This window comes from Egretta garzetta, unplaced genomic scaffold (genome assembly GCF_000687185.1).
Source record: "Egretta garzetta isolate BGI_Z169 unplaced genomic scaffold, ASM68718v1 scaffold25, whole genome shotgun sequence".
Taxonomy (NCBI): domain Eukaryota; kingdom Metazoa; phylum Chordata; class Aves; order Pelecaniformes; family Ardeidae; genus Egretta; species Egretta garzetta.
Genome location: NW_009259800.1, coordinates 2,020,168 through 2,029,229, shown reverse-complemented (window position 1 = coordinate 2,029,229; position 9,062 = coordinate 2,020,168).

The window sequence follows — 9,062 nt, the reverse complement described above, 5'->3', positions numbered from 1 at the left end:
GGGCAGGGAGCCCGGCAAGTCGGGATGCTCTGCCTTGGCATGGCCCAGCGTGGAAAGTTTGCAGAGCACCGCCCGAACTCGTTTTACTTCCAGCAAGAGTGTCCTTGACATTCATTAAGGCTAAATCCACTCTCACATTTTAATCAATGAAATAGAAAAACAACAAAACAGGAATGCGTAAGCAAGTCTGACTTCTTTTTTTTTTTATATCAGCAGTCTAACAAGCCCAGGATAACACCCACCTGCATGCCGGATTCGCCCAGGCAATTATCACAAACGCAGATTGAATAATTATGCATGCGAAAACCCGTCTGGTACCTGCCACACGCAATGACTCAATCTGTGTGCAGGTGCATGTGGCTGCCTTCTGCGCACGCCACCGGCCGCTTGCCTTACACAGCGGGGCCGAGGAGCTTTTGACCACTCAGGGGAAAATGCAGCCCTTTTCCACCGTGTCGCTGTCTTGTCTCCCCAAAGACAGGGCTGAGCACCCAGGGTTTGCAGAGGGGATGCATCGTGCCCTTAACCTTTGAGCCACGGGCTGGGTGCAAGGAGGCTCCCCGGGGTGCTGGGACCCTCTGCGCTGGCGTGGGGTGCTGGAGGGCTGCGGGCGATGGCAGGGTTCTGCTCCTGCACCCTGCTTTCCACTGACCCCCTTTGAGAAGACAATGTTTGAAGGAGGGCTGCAATCTGAAGCCTCACTTTTCCCCACTGCGTTGGCAACAGCCCCTTCTTGGTGGATTTACGCCCCAGCGGTGCTGTCCCTTTCCCCAGGAGAGCTGCCTGCAGCCTCATGGCCCCGCTGCCTGCAGCTTTGCTTCTCTGTAATTCTGTCCCTTGCCTGTATACCAGCAGAATATGACTTTCCTTATATATTATACCTTGAGTGCAATACAAGAAAATAAAAATGAGTAACAGCTTGTTTCCCAGCCCTGGATGGAGCAAAAATTTTGATGAATGGACAGACTACTTGCATGAAAAAGAGCATGAATAATTTGCAATGAATTATATTCAAGTGTTGCCTTTTTTTTTCCACTCATAAATTGCTTGCAAATTTTTTTTTCCCCCGAGCTGTTAGACACCAGAGCAAATAGAGAGCGGCTTGTTGGAAGCATTTGTTTTCTGCTCCTCCGAGCTGTGGTTAGATGCGCTGGTCACTCTGATGATGGGAAAACTCGTACTAGCAAGTCTCTTCGGTTGACACCTCGAGGTCCCTGGGACTTTGCATATATTTCTTTCACAAGCAATGGCAGATGTTGAAAAAGCTGTTTCTTTGCTACTGTTCATCATTTATAAATTATTGCTTCTGCAAGTCTCAACCAACATTGGAGCTTGACAGAGACCCGGGTTAAGAATGAATTATTTTATGAAAAATACATGTAGACCTTTATGCTGCTGGAGAGTCACCATTCACCATTTCCCCCCATTTCTCTGGAGTTCTGCTGTTAAAAAGTACATGCCTATCTTTGGGGAAGAGGTTTGTGGAGGTGGAGGGTGAGGAAGGGAGCGATGGGGCGTGGGTGAGGCTATCCCTCACCTCCGTCACTGTATTCATGGAGCAGGTTGCCTCTCCTGACTGCTCCATCTGAGCTGCACATGTGGAATAGCTGGGAGTCTGATTTCGTCCTTCTGCTCCCCTTTCTTTCCCAGCCTTTGGTGAGGGACACACATAATTCAGCTGAGTTCATTGTAGAATTAAAAAAAATATATCCCCCAAGGGTAACCTCTGTCCCTGTTGCATTTTAGCCTTTCCTCCATCTGGGCCTTGCGTGGGACAGGCGTGCGTGGGGTGCACGTGCAGCGGGGATGGGCTGCGGGGAGGGTGGGGGGTGAGAGAGGCCTTCCCCGCTCTGCCCCCCCAAATCCCTGTGCATCCCTGCCCTGCGCCTGCAGCTCGGCATCCTGACCCGGGGATGGTTATTTGCACGTGAGCTGCTTCTCATCCTGCATTTTCCACCCTGAAACGCTAAGGGTGATGAAGAACTTTACCCCTGTGCAAAGCTGGTGTGTAACCTTTCCCTGCCTTCACCCATCTTCTGTGGGTGAGCTGAGGTCGGCAGAGGGTAAGTGATGAGCTGGTGGTCACTGTGTCATGACTGGGTGGCCTGGCTCCTTGTGCTGGGCATCGTGTGGGCACCAAGTGACATCCACCGCAGTCTAAGCTATTTTGGGATCTCTCCCTGACCTTTTCAGTTTTCTATTCCTTTTCCATTGACCTATACTAATCAGCTGAGATACTTTCCCTTCTTCTTCTTTTGCTTGAACTCAAAGCAGTGTGAAGGAATGACCTCTCTTTCATGCACATGATTGCATTTTAAACTTTAATAGCTTCCATACCCTTTCCTAGGAGGTGCTCTGCTCAGCTGAAGGTCTGTACATTGCACTCACGTTTAGGGAGCAGCCAGAACATGATGGAAAAGTACAGTTTCTGTATCAATTCTCCTTCTGCATGATGGACACTTCGAATTTAAGCTACACCTTTCTAAGCTGAACATATGTGAGATTGAGGTTCATCTCATAGAGCACTTACTGACATGTAGCTGTAAAGAAATCTGTTTTGCCTCTGAAAAAATTGGAGTGTAATGTCACTAATGTTAATTAAGAAATATCTTAATAATGTGCAGTGATTTCTTAATAGATGCCAACAGAACAGGCTTAAGGGGAGATGGTGAAGCATACCCACACCCCCTCGTTTTGCTCTGTCCCAATCCCTCTGAAGGGCAGAGGAATGTTTGATTTCTGGGTGTGTGTGTCTGCAGGGTTGGCAACAGAAACCAAAGCAATCAAGATTATAACAGTTCTGCTTATCCTAGACTGAATATGGGCTTTTTTGGAATGTTTCGAGTTTAATGACTTATTTCCTCTTCGTGCCTCTTTGTCTAACCATGGCCTTTCTCGCAGTAAAGGGAGACGGCTTGGATAAACAAGGAATGATCTGGGAAGAGTGGTTTGCTAACCTGGATCCCAGGACGGCGATGTTAAAGCCCAGATTGCTTCCTGGTTGTGAGATACGTGAATTATTAGCTCCTGGGTGGATAGCTCTGCTATGAACTTTGATGTTAGGAACTTTGATGTGACAGTAGCTGTTCAAAGGAGTGGAAAAAGGATGTGTAAGAAGTCTGCAAAAATCAGAATAAAGGTTTTTAGCTTATAGACTCTGTCTCTTTCTTTCTAGGTGGAGTTGTCTCTTCTCAAAGGCAATTAGCTACATCTAGGACAGGGATGAGCTATGGTTTCTTCTCTGCTTCTCTTGCTGGAATAGCCTAAATCACCAGGCTTAGAAAGTTGCTGTGTTCTTAAATTGCCTTTATTCATACCAATAATGCTATGGTGAAAACTCAACCATCACTGAAAAACCCCTTGCTGGACAGTCCTTCTGGTACTGAGCCTGGGTTTTCTAGATCCTGGTGTTTCCCACCACCCTGGGGATGAGCCACTGTGGTCCGGTGGGGTGGGGAGGACACCCCTGCAGCTAGCAGGACATTGGTGCTCTGCAGATGAGGGCGCAGCACGAATGGTCATGGTTGCATTGCCAAGCTCCTCATGGCCTCTTGGCAGCTTCCCCCCATTTTCTGACCATCCTAAGAGGGGGACGAAGGACTTCACACTTGGCTGTGGAACAGAAGATGAGAGCTGAGGCTGGAATCCAACTTGCGGTGGATAAAATGCTGGAGAGGTGGGCTGGTCCCCACAAAACCCTCCAGACCACCTCTAAGCAGCAGCTGGCTTCGCTTACAGCCCCAGCTGAGATGAATGGCATTCCAGCGCTCCCCAGCAGCCTGCTGCTGCTTCTCCATTTACAGCTGTTGCCTGATTACACCAAGCGATTTAGCCTCTTGCATTTGCTTTTTGATGTAAATCCAGCCGGGAGGGCGTGTTGGGGTGGGAAGCGAGGATATTTGCTCGAACCCCACCTTCCAGTGTGAAAGTGTAGTGGAGGGTTAGCAGCGACAAACGATGTCTTGGTGACCTCTGCTTCCTCTGCCGTGAGAGTTTGCATTGCGGAGCAATGAATACATAATTCATTCCCACCCACCAGGGAAAATGCCCTGGTAGCATGGCACAGACATCTGCAGCACAATATTGCAGAAAGAAAGGTAGGTGGTTATACAAGATATAAAGATATGATGCACAGCCCTATAGGAGGGATGTGTGAGATGGATTTTGAGTGGGAACTGAGCAAGAGCCTGTTTCGCTGGATTCTTTGCAACTTTTTTTTTTTTTTTTCACCACAAGCATTCAACACTATTGATGGTTTTCCATAATTTCAAGACACCTTTACTCTGGCTGCCAAAAATCCAGCAGGGCTGCAGAGCATAGCAGCTCTGTCCCCTCGGGATATGTCTGAGGGATGATCCCTTCAGTGCTCCCCGCACTGAGGCAGTTGCTGTCAGCCCTGTGCAGGTGGGATGGGACAGAGGTTGGAGAAGTACTTTGCAATTCTATATCTTTGGGATGCTCGTGTTTAGCCCAGCTCTGATTTATTTTTTCTTCTATTTTTAAATAAGAACAGACTTCAAGAAGAAAGCATCCGTCCCAGATGAACCATCATCAGGGCTTGTACCCAGCTCCCCAGGGTAGTTTCTTGCCTGTCGCTGCCTTTTCCAGGACGGTCTTTTGTTATGGTTGTGATGGACTTGTTCTCTCATCTTTGTGTTAAGGTCCCTTTGCTGAACGGTGAGGTTGGAGGAAGCCTGGAGAAGTCCTTCAGCCTGTCCCCCTCTTCTGAGACAGGAGTAATTTTATACCCAGACCCTTCCCGCTGGGCATTTGTCCAACCCACATTAAAGACCACCCAGAGAGGAGCATTCCCCTTAACCTACCTGGGACAAGCGCGTGATAGGAAGTAGTCCACGGTGTAGCGGTGGTTTCTCCTCATATTAATCTTAAAAGGTCTAATCTGAAATTTCTTCCTTTTTCCTCTGCAGGTTGGAAAGCAGAAGAGCTGAGTCATCCCCCGAGAAGCCATTTCCCACAGCAGATGTTATGCCATGCGATGCTGCTATCTCTTGCAGTCATTGCTGGAGGAACTACCGTGTCACTCCAAGGCCTGAATGAAGATAACACGGTCCCATTCCTCCAGTCACATCGCTACAGCAAAGATAAACTCCCCCGCTCAGTGTTCGCTGCAGAACAAGCGTCAGTAAATCCTCTCTATTTGGAAGCATCCCTGTCTGTACTGAAATCTTACCTCGCAAAGGCGAGAATGTGAAAAACACTCTGCTACCTTTTGCAATGAAGATCTATTTCCATAGGTTATCCGGGAGCCGTCCTGTCGTTTCTAACACTGTGACTTCTGGGTGGCTTTGCCGTGCTTTTCTCTGGCATTGAGTGCCAGCTTTATGCCAATAATCCTGGATGACAGTTTACGAGGTCTAAATTCAGTCCCCATTTCTGTTATATATTGCCTGTGATTTAAAGCAAGGCACTTAATTGTCTTGTTCCTCATCTGTAACATAATTACGGTTGGACTCAATGAACTTAAAGGTCTTTTCCAACCAAATGATTCTGTGATTCTATAAAACCGCATTTTTCCTCCCTGTCATCTGCCTGCTTTCTGTGGATCAGATGGTGGTCCAGGCAGGGCTGTCTCGAGTGCAGGTGTCTCAGCAGACTGTTTTAAATCAATAAAGTACTTTGGGTGATTAACTTTTGGATTTGGAACTAAAGGTATTTCACTTTCCTCCAGTTCGCTGCTAACCAGACTGCGAGCTTCGTGAGACTTTCAGTTGTCTTGTCTTTTAAAGGTACATCACCAGCACCAGTGCAAAAAAGAGCCAGAAGGTGATGTCCCCATATGGCTGGAATCTGTTATTTCTCAAATATGAAGAAGTTTGGGCTAATCTCATGACCTTCCCCAAGGCTCAACTCATCAGTCTCGTGCATGGGGGTGGACCCATGCCAAACCAGGGCTGGAGCCAGGAGAGAAGCTACTTTTCCTGTCTGCAGACCAGGTGAAATTCGTATGTATCCATTCAACACACAGCAGAGACAAAAAAAGTCATCAATGAACCAACCAACAAAAGCAAAGTCCTGCCAAAAGCACCAACCATGGCAGTCTGGGAGGAGGCGCTGGGGGGTGTGTGCAGGGCAGATGTGCAGCAGGCAGCACCGAGGGACCCCGAGCCCAGAGTTCCTTGGAACTCACAGTACCAGAATAAAAACGGAGCCCCAGCGGTTTCCTTTGGACAGCCTGCTGCTGTGGGGTATCTTAATAAATGTTTCTCTGTTGTTACCCAATCTGTTTACCTGCTGGCACGATGCATAGAGTGGGTATTAAGAAAGAGCATCTGGGAAAAGTAATATATACATATTTAACTGAAGCATTTTAGAGCCCAGAAAAATTAAACCCCTCTATTCAGGTTTCCCTCTGGGTGCTCCAAAACAGCCGCAAGAGTTAAAGTTATGTATATGTGCTGTCCTATATTAAAGGAGCTACATTCATATCTTTCATTCTCAGCCTCCGCCTCCTCCTATTCAATTTACAGTCTAGACTGTTTAAAAATATCTTGTTACTGCTTTATTTCTATGGGGAAAGGGCGCTTGTGAGACAATGCACTCAACTGGAGATTACACAGATTTGTTGCATGTTGGTACATGATAACAGGAGAGGTTCCAGCAAGCTCCAACATATAATAAACTGGGAAGGCATAAATTGCATATGATTAAACCTTTGATGGTGGGCTGTTAGGAATTCCCAGTGCAACGTGCCACGCCGCCGTTTACATCAGCCCTAACAATGACACTGCTAGACTCGTTGGCTCCAAGGGGTTAATTATACATTATGGCTGAAAACAATGCAAGGATGCTTGCTAATACTCAAATCATTGCCCTGTAACCCTGGGTGACTCCCTTACCGCTGCTGCCAATTTGCAACACTCACCTGGGGCGAGATAGGAAAAGGCTTGTCATTCCTCACCCCTTCCACTCTCTTCCCCTCCTTCTTGCTGTTTTTTTTCCTATTTGCAACATCAATTTGCTTGTCAAGGTAGCTGACAGGTGAAAAGCCTACCTGATTATTGAAATTGTAAGGTCAAAAGAAATTGAATCCATCTGCCACAGATGGCAATTTACAGCTGATGCTGGTCCAGGGCAAAGACAGATGAGGGGCAGGTGAGGCAGGCAGAGGACTACTTAGGGGGGGTGATAAAGCAGGGGCTGATTGATAAAAAGGGTTAGAGAGGAGGTCTTGGTCCCTGTTCCCTGGGCTAGTGGTGGGATAGGGAGCCTGAAGCTTTGGTTCCCAGCCAGAAGCCCTGACTGGGAGAACTGGGTGATATCCTCTGATGCACCCAGAAGGGGCTGGCTGTTGTCCCTCTCCTTTTGCTCCAGGAGCCTGAGTGCCTGTTATCTGCCAGAAGCCAGTGCTGATATCAGAGAGGTGAGCTGCGATAAAGTATCTGTCTAAATGTTAGAAACTAAGTGGGGATGTCATGCTGTGAGGAAAAACTGTAGAACTTCTGAGTCCTCTATTTTTTTTTCTCAAAAGACTGTAATGAACTAAATCAACTTCCATAAACTTGGGATGAAGTTATGCTTTCAGCAGTGGCAGACTCTTTTTCTTCTAAAAATAGCTGCAATGAAATGAAACTCTAGAAGCTCTACTCCCAGCTTCCTTTCCTGCTCTGGGTGAAACCTGTCCCACCATGTAATCCTAAAGCTGAAGTGATGCTCTCTCTTTATGCTGATAAATTTTGCTACCTAGACACACCCTGGATGTAACCAGAGTATCTGAGTTAGCAAAGGCTTCTGAACACTGGTTCCAGCAGACCTTCTGTTGTGTAGATCTGGGACTCTTTCAAGATGCAGCTGGAGCTGAGTGTTTGAGCCATGATGCATGTAGAAAACCTTGATAACAGATGTTGCAACCAAGGGTTTTCTTCTTCTTTCCCTTATAATGGCATGAGATTTGCCTGGAAATCTCATGTCCCGGTCAGCCCCTCTGCTGTTAGCGTGCAGGGAGGCTGCTGCTTGGGTTGATGCAAGCAATCTCTGAATATGAGTGATTTTTGGCTTATGTAATTTATAAAATCAGTCTGTACTGGTGTCTGTGTTGTTCCAGCAAGAGTGAATCAAGCACCAGTGTGTGCAGATCCTAGCAGGTAGTTGGGGAGCAAGTATTAGTCTTCGGGAAGTTGAGATAATTGAGCTTAAAAATGTTCCTAGTGGGTCTGTGTCCATGTCCCCGCACAGCAACTAACCCCTGCCAAAGCCTCTCTGACAATCTCTTTCCAGACTGAAGGAATGTTTGATGGCTTAAAGAAGGGAAAAAATAAAGACTGGGGGGAGGAAGCCTATAGTAAATAAGATTCTGACCTTATCTGAAGTATTCCTGTGCACTGAATCTAGCCAAGGACTCTTGAATAAAACAAACTTGAAGTTTCTAGGCCAAGTAGGTTTTGAGATATGGCTCTACGATAAATTGTTAGAGGAATATTTCAAAGGCTGAATTGCACCTCATTTTTCAAAGTCCCATATCTCACAAACACCTTGTCTGATCTGCCACAAATTTTGTCAATAAATTATTCCCTGGCTACTGATCGCATATGCAAAATCTTTAGGGGGGGGAAAAAAAAGCCCTGCAATCTTTGCTCTTATCTTAGGGAGGGAGGTGTTTAAGATACAGTTCCTCCTCCCCTAAATATTGGTAGAGCTTTTGGGGGACTACTTTAAAAAAAATAAGTTTAAAAAAAAATAATCTGTATAACCCAACTTGTTTGTGCTGAATGGAAAGTCATGGAGCTTCTGGTCTTGGTCATCTTCCTAAACCCAAGTTTTTTGCAATTGTGGAAAGCTATGGCCAGTTTTGAATGTGGCTGTGTGGTTGTTCTGGATTGCTCTACCCGGCAGCGGTCTGAAGAGGCTGTTTGGAGCTGGGATGCCTCCTGCCTGATAGCTGTGTGTTCTTCCTCTGTCCCAGGCCTCCTGGGGGCTGTGGGGTGCTCTCCCTGAGCCAGGCAGTGAGGAAGGGGCTGCCCTGGCAGGGCAGCAGGGCCGGGGCAGTGCTTTGCAAGGAGCTGTGCATGGCCGCCCCTGTGGGCAGGGACCCCCAGGCTTTGGGG